The 11,416-nt window shown below is 40.4% G+C and overlaps 1 pseudogene; it reads right to left on the bottom strand.

Moving 5' to 3' along the window:
- Window positions 1-3,603: 3,603 nt before the first annotated feature.
- Window positions 3,604-10,925, bottom strand: LOC105764427 (uncharacterized; annotated as a pseudogene).
- Between the last annotated feature and the right edge of the window lie 491 nt (window positions 10,926-11,416).

The following is an 11,416-nucleotide window of genomic DNA, read 5'->3' as shown; positions in this document are numbered from 1 at the left end:
TTCCTTATGCATCAAAATTATTCGAATCTAAAAGTTAAAATAAAATAAAATTAAGAAACATAAAAAAAAATACTTAAAAATATGCAATAATATTAAAAAACGATACAATATTTAAATATTTAAGCAAAATTAAAAGAACAAAAATTTACCAAAACCCAAAGTTATGGGTTGTTTGGACCTTTTTTCTGCTGTTGCGCTGATGTTATTGGGCTGCCAAGGGACTGGGCTTGCTGGCTGTTGGAATGGGCCGAATCTGCTGGACTGCTGCACTGGGCCTGCTGCTGGACTGGAGCTGCACGGGTGGGCTGCTGCTGGTCCACCAAATATGGCCTGCTGTTTTTCCTTTTTTTTTTTTATTTATTTTTCTGGGCTACTTTGCCTTCTTTTTTTTTAAAAGGCATGTTTTCCTTTTTTTTTTTGGTTTCTGGGCCGGGTGTGGGTTGGATTCGGGTCGGGTCGGCCCGAAAAAATATTATTTTTCTTTTTTCTTTCTTTCCCTTTTTTTCTCTCTTTTTTCCTTCCTTCTTTTTCTTCTTTCTTTTTCCTTCTTCGTTCGGCCCCTAGTCCAAATTCACGCTACTACGCCGCCGCCGCTTCTTCCGCCTGTGGTACGATGGTGCCGATACTCCCCCTTCTTCCTCTTCTCTCTTTTTTCTTTCCCTTCTCTTTTTCCTCTTTTTCTCTTTTTTTTCTTTTTCTTTTTCTATTCTTTTTCCCTTCGAAAACTCGAAAACTAAAGGCGTCACCACTCCCTCCAGTCCACCATTTGTTGTTCGGTCTTCCTCCGCCCTAGGTGACCGTGGAAGAGGGCCGAAATTCCTTGCTAACTTTGATTTTGCTGCTGCTCTTTTTTACTGTTTTTTTTTTTGGTTTTTTGGTTGCTTGCGGATTGTGGCGAATGATTGTTGGTTTCGATCGTGGTGGTGTTCTGACGAGTTGGGTGCGGTGGCGGTGGCGATGAGTGTGAGATCGGTTGATTTGAGAGATTTTTTGCTGCTTGAATTTTCTCTGCTGGTTTTTTTTCTCTTGGTTGCCGAAAAATCCCCCCTCTTTCCCCTCAATTTTTCTTTTTAATCTCTCAAATTTGTCTTCTTCCTCTTTGTTTTTAGGTGACAGGGGAAGGAAATCATGGCCTAGGGAGCTGCCGGAGTAGCTGGAGGTGGCAGGAGCATGCTCGGATGCTGATTGAGTGATTTGACAAGTCCAGAAGGACCAAAACGTAAAAGGCACAAAATATTTGGGGTAAAAATGTAATTTCAGGAAAATATAGGGCCAAGATGTAATTTTTAGAAAGTTTAAGGGTTAAAGTGAAATTTTGAGAAAGTTTAAGGGTTGAAATGTAATTTAGAAAAGTTTAGGGTTTGAACTATAATTTTGAGAAAGTTTAGGGGTTAAAATGCAATTTTAGAAAAGTCAAAATGCAAAAAAATTGAAAAAAATTCTTTTTTTTTTAAACACGAAATTAATCCCGGACAAAATTCAGTGGTTCTGATTGCCCTCTTTGCTCATCATTTGTGAAAGCAGGATAGAGCAAAGACTAAAAAGCACTGAATTTTGTTCGACCATCCAAAATTTTCCTCTTTATTTGAAAAGCAGAAATCGAGAACAGCTCGGCGTGTGACCCGAGACTCAACTCATCTCTTGGATTATGAGTTGATCTTCGAAAAACAAAAATCAAAAATACCTCGACATGTGCCCCGAGGCTCAACTCACCTCTCGCAATATGAGTTAATTTTTGAAAAATATGAATTGAAAAATACCTCGGCGTGACCCGAGGCTCAACTCACCTCTCGCAATATGAGTTGATTTTTGAAAAACAGAAATTTAAAAGAAATACCTCGGCATGGTCCAAGGCTAAACTTACCTCTCGCAATATGAGTTTATTTTTTGAAAAACATAAATTTAAAAGAAATACCTTGGCATGGTCCAAGGCTCAACTCACCTCTCACAATATGAATTGATTTTTTTGAAAAACATAAATTTAAAAGAAATACCTCGGCATGGTCCGAGGCTCAACTCACCTCTCGCAATATGAGTTGATTTTTTGAAAAACATAAATTTAAAAGAAATATCTCAGCATGGTCCGAGGCTCAACTCACCTCTCGCAATATGAGTTGATTTTTTTGAAAAACATAAATTTAAAAGAAATACCTCGGCATGGTCCGAGGCTCAACTCACCTCTCGCAATATGAGTTGATTTTTTGAAAAACATAAATTTAAAAGAAATACCTCGGCATGGTCCGAGGCTCAACTCACATCTCGCAATATGAGTTGATTTTTCAAAAAACATAAATTTAAAAGAAATATCTCGGCATGGTCCGAGGCTCAACTCACCTCTCGCAATATGAGTTGATTTTTTTTATGAAAAATAGAAATTTAAAAAAAAATACCTCAGCTTGACCCGAGGCTCAACTCACCTCTGTATTATGAGTTGAAAAAAAGACATAAATTAAAAATACCTCAGCATGACCCGAGGCTCAACTCACCTCTGTATTATGAGTTGATTTAAAAAAAAGACATAAATTAAAAATACCTCAGCGTGACCCGAGGCTCAACTCACCTCTGTATTATGAGTTGATTTTTAAAAAAAAGACATAAATTAAAAATACCTCAGCGTGACCCGAGGCTCAACTCACCTCTGTATTATGAGTTGATTTTTTGAAAAAACAAAAATTGAAAAATATAATTCTTGAAAGAAATAGGGTTTCAAAAACATCAGGTGAAACTAAAAGCCTTCTTCTTCATTAATTCTGTGCAGCTTTCTCCCAAAATTCCTTGCTCAACTGGTATACCTGTATATGTCATGTATGATGTTATTATGATATGCACATGTTTGTCCTAAATGCTTTTATGTCTACATGATCATGTCATCCATTCTTGGTTGTTTGTCACGTGCCCCACTTTTGATTTTTGTGAGGGTCCGTATTCATTTCCCCAATTCTTGACTTTTCTCTCTAGTTTTGTACTCATCTTCAAGTTTGGTGAGTAACCCACATTTCTTCGTATATCACTCTCTTGCCCCCTGTTGAACTTTTTCTTGCTTTGGGACCCTCGTATTTATCAAATTCTCATCCAGGTAATGCTCAACATTCCTTTTGTTTAGAATATGTCATCTTACTATTTATCATTTAAATGAATCCAAAATGAGATGCATAAAGAAACAGAGTAGGCATGAAAGAAATACCTCACATTCATTTCACTTCTTTTTTTTAAAAAAAACAACAAACAAAGGAAATTGACAAGGAAAGTTTAACAAATAAATCGTCATAGAGAAAAGAAAGAAAATTCAATGGTAAAAAATGCTCTAGATATTCAATGCATGAACTTCTCCACGTTTCTTCGTCCTGGATCTTTTCTAGCACGGCTTCTTGTGTAGAAGATTTCGAGCTTCTGAGAATGCTTCAAATATTGCGACTTCGTCATTCAACTCCCCGTTCAAGTCACCTTGCTCTTTTAAGCTCGAGCTTGCTTCATTAGGACGCCCTTTCGGGTTTTCATCCTAATCTTTTTGTTTATCAAGACGCCCTTTCGGGTTTTCATCTTGATTTTTCTTTTTCTTTTCTTCCTTTTTGTTTTTTTTGTTTTTGTTTTTTTTTTGTTTTTTTAGGCATAATATTTCTTCACAGCATCTGAGTTCACTGGATTAGGTAATTCTTTCCCATCCATCTCAGTGAGAATCAGAGCCCCTCCTGAGAATGCCTTTTTTACAACGTATGGTCCTTCCCAATTTGGTGACCATTTTCCTCGAAAGTCTTTTTGTATCGGGAGGATCTTTCTTAGTACCAGCTCCCCTTCACGGAATTCTCTTGGCCGTACCTTTTTATCATGTGCCGTGATCATTCTTTTCTGATACATCTGTCCATGACAAATTGCCTTCAAACGTTTCCCTTCAATAAGGTTTAGTTGATCATATCGAGCTCGAACCCACTCTGATTCTTCTAACTTTGTCTCCATCAAAACGCCCAGGGATGGGATCTCTACTTCGATAGGCAGAACAGCCTCCATTCCGTAGACTAGAGAAAAAGGAGTTGCCCCTGTAGATGTTCGCACAGAGGTGCGGTATGCGTACAAAGCAAATGGTAGCTTCTCATGCCAGTCCCTATATGTCTCAGTCATCTTCCCGATAATCCTCTTTATATTCTTATTAGCCGCTTCTACTGCCCCGTTCATCTTCGGGCGATAAGGCGAAGAATTATGATGCTTTATTTGAAATTGCTCACATACTTCTTTCATCATCTTGTTGTTCAAATTTAAAGCATTATCTGAAATGATTCTTTCAGGCAGACCATATCGACATATAATCTCCTTTTTTAAGAACCTACAGACTGCAGCCTTTGTCACGTTAGCAAACGAAGTGGCCTCTACCCATTTTGTGAAGTAGTCTATAACCACAAAGATGAATCGATGTCCATTGGAAGCTTTCGGGGAAATTGGCCCTATAACATCCATGCCCCACATAGAAAATGGCCACGGAGAAGTCATGACATGAAGGGGCGATGGAGCAACATGAATTTTATCGCCATAAATTTGACATTTGTGGCACTTTCGTACATAGTCAATGCAATCCCTTTCCATCGTCAACCAATAATAACCAAGTCTCATAATCTACCTGGCCATGGTGAAACCACTAGCATGCGTTCCACAAATTCCTTCATAAACCTCCTCAAGTATCTTTCTAGCTTCAACAGCGTCCATGCACCTCAGGAGCACTTGATCTTTTCCCCTTTTGTATAGAATATCTCCGTCAAGAACGAATCCAATAGCCATTCTTCTGATTGTTCTTTTGTCATTCTCGTTTGCCTGCTCGGGGTACCTTTGATTCTTGATGTACCCAAGATATCATGGAACCATGGTCGTCCATCTGACTCCTCCTCAATGCTAAAACAGTGTGCGGGGGTCTCATATATACTCATTTGGATAGGCATTATTTCAGTTTCTCTGTTTGCTTTGAACATTGAAGCCAGGGTGGCCAGAGCATCAGCCAATTGGTTCTCTTCTCGTGGAAAGTAGTTAAAAGTTACTTCTTTAAATTCTTTGACCAATTGTGCAACGAGATCGCGATATTTGACTAATTTCAAATCCCTCACTTCCCAATCTCCACGAATTTGATAAATGACTAATGCTGAGTCCCCGTGTACCTCTAAAATTTTGATTTTCCTCTTGATAGCTGACTTGATCCATGATGCAAGCTTCATATTCAGCTATATTATTTGTACAGAAGAAATTCAATCTGGCAGTAAGCGGGTAATGGTCCCCTTCAGGTGACACTAAGACTGCTCCTATCCCATGCCCCAATGCATTTGATGCACCATCAAAGCTCATCTTCCATGACTTTCCTTTTGATGACTCGCCTTCTTTTTCTGAAATGCACATCAAATCTTCATCTGGGAACTCAAATCTCAAAGGCTCGTATTCCTCCATTGTTTGACTTGCCAAGAAGTCAGCTATTGCGCTTCCTTTTATCGACTTTTGGCTCACATAGACAATGTCATACTCAGTCAATAAGATCTGCCATCGAGCCATTCTCCCTGAGAGTGCAGGTGACTCCATCATGTACTTTATTGGGTCCAGTTTTGAAATTAACCATGTCGTGTGATACAGCATATATTGCCTGAGCCTTCGAACCGTCCAAATCAATGCACAACAAAACTTCTCAATTGAAGGGTACTTTGCCTCATATTGTGTGAACTTCTTGCTGAGGTAGTAAATTGCCTTCTCTCTTCTCCCTGACTCATCATGTTGCCCCAGTACGCAACCTATTGAGTTCTCGAACACGGTCAGGTACAATATTAGGGGTTTTCTAGGGGTCGGCGGTACTAGCACAGGAGGATTAGACAAATACCATTTTATCTTATCGAAGGCCACTTGGCAATCCTCGTTCCATTCTCCTGGGTTATGTTTTTGAAGGAGTCGAAAAATTGGATCACACTGATTCGTAAGTTGGGCAATGAATCAAGCAATGTAATTCAACCTTCCTAAAAATCCTCTGACTTCTTTTTGTGTGCGCGGGGGAGACAATTCTTGTTTAGCTTTTATCTTATCTGGATCAACCTCGATACCTCTTTCACTAACAATGAAACCTAGCAGTTTTCCTGAAGTAGCCCCAAACGTACATTTGGATGGGTTAAGCTTCAACTGGAACTTTCTTAATCTTTCAAACAGCTTCCGAAGACTCCCAACATGCTCTCTTTCTTCCCGAGATTTGGCAATCATATCATCGACATAAACTTCTATTTCTTTGTGCATCATATCATGGAACAACGTTACTATGGCTCTCGATCGTTGCTGACATTCTTTAGTCCGAATGGCATTACCTTATAGCAGAAGGTTCCCCACATTGTTATGAATGTAGTTTTCTCCATGTCCTCGGGAGCCATCTTTATCTGATTATAACCTGAGAAGCCATCCATGAAAGAAAATAGAGAATGCTTTGCCATATTATCCACCAAAGTGTCGATGTGTGGTAAATGAAAGTGATCCTTAGGGCATGCTTGATTCAGATCATGATAATCCACGCACATTCGCACCTTGCCATCTTTTTTCGGCACTGGGACTATATTAGCTACCCATTCTGGATACTTGGAGAGTTGTAGAAAGCCAGCGTCAAATTGTTTCTTGACTTCTTCTTTTATCTTTATGACATTTGGTCTCATCCTTCTTAATTTCTACTGAACGGGCTTGCATTCTGGTTTCAGTGGGAGCTTATGGACCACAATATCTGTGTTCAACCCTGGCATATCCTGATAAGACCAGGCAAACACATCCTTGTACTCATGGAGCAAGGCGATCAAACCCAGCCTGGTGTTTTCTGAAATGGAAGTCTCAATCTTCACTTCTTGTTTCTTTTCTTCATTCCCCAAGTTCACTACCTCAACAGATTCTTGATGGGGTAGGATCTGTTTCTCTTCTTGCTCTACCATTCTCAGTAAGTCAGGAGACGAGACACAATCTTCAACATTTTCGTCAGCTTCGAATTCTCCTAAACAAACAACCTTCTCAAAATTGATTTCAGGATTCATAACGGGATTATTCATGCCATTGATATCTGGGCACCTGAAAGGTGAATTAAAAAAAGCTATAGAAGAGCATTGAGGTATTGGAATCAACACACAATGATATGAGATGATATGAGACATATGCCGGAAAAGGATATGAATAGAAGGAGTAATCGCGAAGTTAATGGAAATGAAAAGAACATGACAATATAAAACAAAATGCATCTTCATTAATGATCATTGAAATGATAAAGAGCAAACATAAGCTCTTACAAAAGGAACCCTACTGTTTAAGGACACACAAAATGAAGGGTTAACATTGGGCATTACTCTGAAGGGGACTTAAAAACTATAAGGAGGTCCACATGATCCAGTTGTTCAAAACATATCACGGAGGACAAGGCGTATCATTGAAGCATTCTTAATTTCATCATTCTCATTGTCAATAGCATTTAGGCTGATATTCTGAAGACCCTTTTCAATCAATAATGTGACTTGTGGATTGTTCTGCCCTGGGTACATCACTCCTGCTGATGTAAATGTTCTTGACAAAGGAGGATACGCCAACGGCTCCCATTCCAAATCCTGGCCTGAAGCTCTTGCGATTCTTCTTTCTCGATCTTTCTGTAATTTTTTTCTTCTTTGATGTATATCTGGCTTGAACCCTAAACCGTATCGACCCTTGTGGTGCGTTGGTTTCAAAGCTCTAACCATTCCTTGTTGATATTTTCCCAAACCTTTCCTCGCCCGAGCTCATTTTCCCACAGTCAGCTTAATTCCCATCTTGGTATTCCTTGACAGTTTGGGAATGGGGATCTTACTCCCTTCAGCAACAAATGCAACATTGATAAATTCCAAAGAGCGAAAAGAACATTCTACAGCATCTTCGCTTATTTCGATGTAGGGTGCATCAATAGAGATAGATGCGATAATGTCTTTCTCACCATCGACAGTAATCAAGCGGCTATCCATGATGAACTTTACTTTTTGATGGAGAGACGAAGGAACTGCCCCAGCAGAATGGATCCAAGGTCTTCCTAAGAGGCAATTGTATGAAGGAGTGATGTCCATGACCTGGAACTCGATATCATATGCACATGGCCCCACTTTTAGAGGAATTTCAATTTTTCCCATGACCTCTCGTCGTGTCCCATCAAATGCCCTTACTATAGAATAACAAGGCCTCAGATAGGACATATCAACCGGCATCCTAGAAAGCATGGCCAAAGGCATAACATTGAGTGCTGATCCATTGTCGATGAGCACATTTGGTAATATGTAACCTTTGCAATTGGTCGTGATGTGCAATGCTTTTACGGAGCCCCTACCATTTGGCGGTACTTCGTCATCACTAAAAGAGATGAAATTATCTGCATTCAGATTATTTGCCCACCTATCAAGCTTTTCCACAGATACGTTGTTCGCCACATAAGCTTGATTTAACACTTTTAGCAAGGCGTTTCGATTTGGCTCCGAGTTCAACAATAGTGATAGTACTGAGATTCAGGCCGGCTGCTTATTTAATTGTTCTACAACGCTATATTCACTGTGCTTAATAAACTTTAAGAACTCATGTGCTTCCTCCTCATTCACAGCCTTTTTAACTTCTTACTCAAGTTGTATTTCAACATCATCCTCAACCTCATACATTGGTGCTTTTCCTTTTTGGCTCGGGCCAGCAACCTTCTTCTTTGGTTCAACCGTCTCGGGAGAATAACACCTTCCGCTGCGAGTGAAATGTCCTACTCTACTGACATCTTCATTCATAAGTTTTGACTTTTCACCTTCAGGCACAACGATATTGACATCATACTTCCACGGCACTGCCTTATTGTCCTTGTAAGAGAAAGGAGCAGGTACTTCGGTTATCAAACTTGGTTTAACTTCTCGACTAACTTCTTCCTTTTTTGCCTCGTAATAAATCACCAAAGGTCTATCGACGCTATAAGGGGAAGCCATCGATTGATTATTAGAGACACATATTTCTCCTTCCTCGGCCCCTTCCGCACTATCAAAGACTTTGACCTCCTTGTTATCCATCATGTCCTGAAGTAATTTTCTAAATTCCCTGCAAGATTGGATGTCATGCCCTTCGATGCCATGAAAATCACAGAAACTCTGGTCTTTTTTACTTTCTTCTTTGAGAATCCTACTAGGCGGGCAGAGCAAGCCATTTTCAATCATCATCTCCCACACCTTCCGCAAAGGTGTCCTTACTTCGGCAACATAACCTTTGGCTTGCCAATTGTCTTCATTTGTCACCGCATTCACATTCCTGCCAGTATGGTTAGGAAGAGGATTTCCCGTCACATTGCTAACACCACCGAATCACAGAATACCAGCATCAATGAGACCTTGAACCCTCCTTTTAAAGACAATGCAGTTTTCTATAGAATGCCCCTGATTTCCAGCGTGATACGCACAAATAGCGTTAGGATCATACCACTTCGGGTAAGGGGGCTTCAGGGGTGCCATGTAATGTGGGGATATTAATTGTTTTTCCAACAGCTTCGGGTATAATTCTCCATATGATACAGGAATTGGAGTAAACTGAGGTCTTTCAGGATTGGGTCTTGTTGGTCTTTGTTCATTTTTGGGTTGGCTTTGTGTAGGCATGGTGTTTGGTGGGAACACAGTGAATGGTCTTGGGTTATTCATAGCATAAACGGGGTAAGACAGAGGTGCTTGATAGTAAGGACCTTGAGGAGGAAAGTAGAAGTTTGAAGGTGGGCGATAATGAGGTCGTGATTGGGCGGGAGACGGATTGGGGGTACATTGACTCTCGGTTCTGACCATATGGGCCTCTACCTCCTTTTTCTTTACGGGTACTGTCCTCTTCGAACTCTTGGGGCCTTCCATTCTCCCGCTTTTGACGGCATTTTCAATAAGCTCCCCAGATATTACAATATCTGCAAAGTCTTTTGTGGCACTCCCCACCAACTTATCGTAAAACGGCGCTTTCAGAGTGTTGATAAAGAGGACCGTTATCTCCGTCTTAGTTAACGGAGGTTCTACCTGAGCCGAGATATCCCTCCATCTTTGCGCATACTGCCTAAAAGTCTTTGTAGGCTTCTTTTCCATCATTTGTAAAGTTAATCGATCAGGCACCATATCTGATACATGCCTATATTGCTCACAGAATGCTGACGCCAAATCCTTCCATGATCGGATTCTCTCTCTACTGAGCTGATTATACCATCGAAGAGCCGAGCCAACCAAACTATCCTGAAAGCAGTGTACCAACAATTTATCATCGTTCACATAGCTAGTCATCTTTCGGCAAAACATGATAAGATGCGCCTTTGGACATCTTGTTCCATCATACTTCTCAAAATCTGGTGCCTTGAATTTTGGGAGTAGAACCAGATCAGGTACCAAACTGAGCTCTTTGGCACTCAAAGCAGAGAAAACTTCAGCACCTTTTACTGCCTTGATCCTTTCTTCCAAAATTCTATACTTATCCCGAGAATTATTGTCATCAATTCTCAACCTTGATAACTCTACAAGATCATCTAAGTCTGGAACAATTGGATCTGAGGGATTAGCCCCAGGGTTCGATACAAACATTCCTTGCCCTAGATGAGCAGATGGAACAGGAGGTTGTTCCAGGACTGTAGGTTCCCTTTGGGGGTATCCTCTTTGCATTGCGTGGATATGAGGTGGAGTGAATCCTGGGGGATAAAGTGGATCTTGAGTAGCTCTTGACGGAGGCGGTTCTACGATATCAGGGCTCTGCATAGGTCCTTTTCCTTTTACCAAGGCTGTCATCATTTCCGGCATCTTGGCCATTTGATCCCTTTGCTCGAGTGATTCCTCTCGAGATCTCACCATCAAATCTCTCGCCTCTTGCTGCGACTTGGCCAGTTGCTCTTGCAACTCTCTTTGGGTTCTTTCCATCCTTTCCATCCTTTCATTGAGTTTGGCATCCATAGCTCTAGCTCTTAAGCGCGTCCTATAAGAGTGACGTGATTCCAGACTCGGAGTGTAGTAACTGTGGATTAGATGGTTTTAACCTTAGCGAATGATTAGGGTGATATGAGCATGCAATGAATAAATGAATGAATAACTAATGAATGTTAATCATGCGTAAATATGCAAAAATAGGTGTTGATTCCAAAATGGCCCCATACTTGGGCGTTTCATTTATCAAAAGAGTCTGTTACAAAAAGTTTTGCCATATTAGTTTTAACAGTTACACAAACTTCTTAGCCACATCGCCTTGTTTCTTTATACGTTCCAGGAACTCTGATATGCTTGATCTTTGGCTAGGAGGGTATTGGCAACTGAGAACTTCCGCTTCATCTGATAATTGTACTACATGTGCAGCCGCCTTACGAATTTCATTGATCAAACTGCCGAGATGCATATCCTTTTCTTGGAGGGCTCTTTCATAGGCGCGAATGTCTCTGTCATGCTGACCA

This window comes from Gossypium raimondii, chromosome 7, assembly GCF_025698545.1.
Source record: "Gossypium raimondii isolate GPD5lz chromosome 7, ASM2569854v1, whole genome shotgun sequence".
NCBI lineage: Eukaryota > Viridiplantae > Streptophyta > Magnoliopsida > Malvales > Malvaceae > Gossypium > Gossypium raimondii.
The sequence above is the reverse complement of the archived record's forward strand: the minus strand, read 5'-3'. Positions and strand labels throughout refer to the sequence as shown.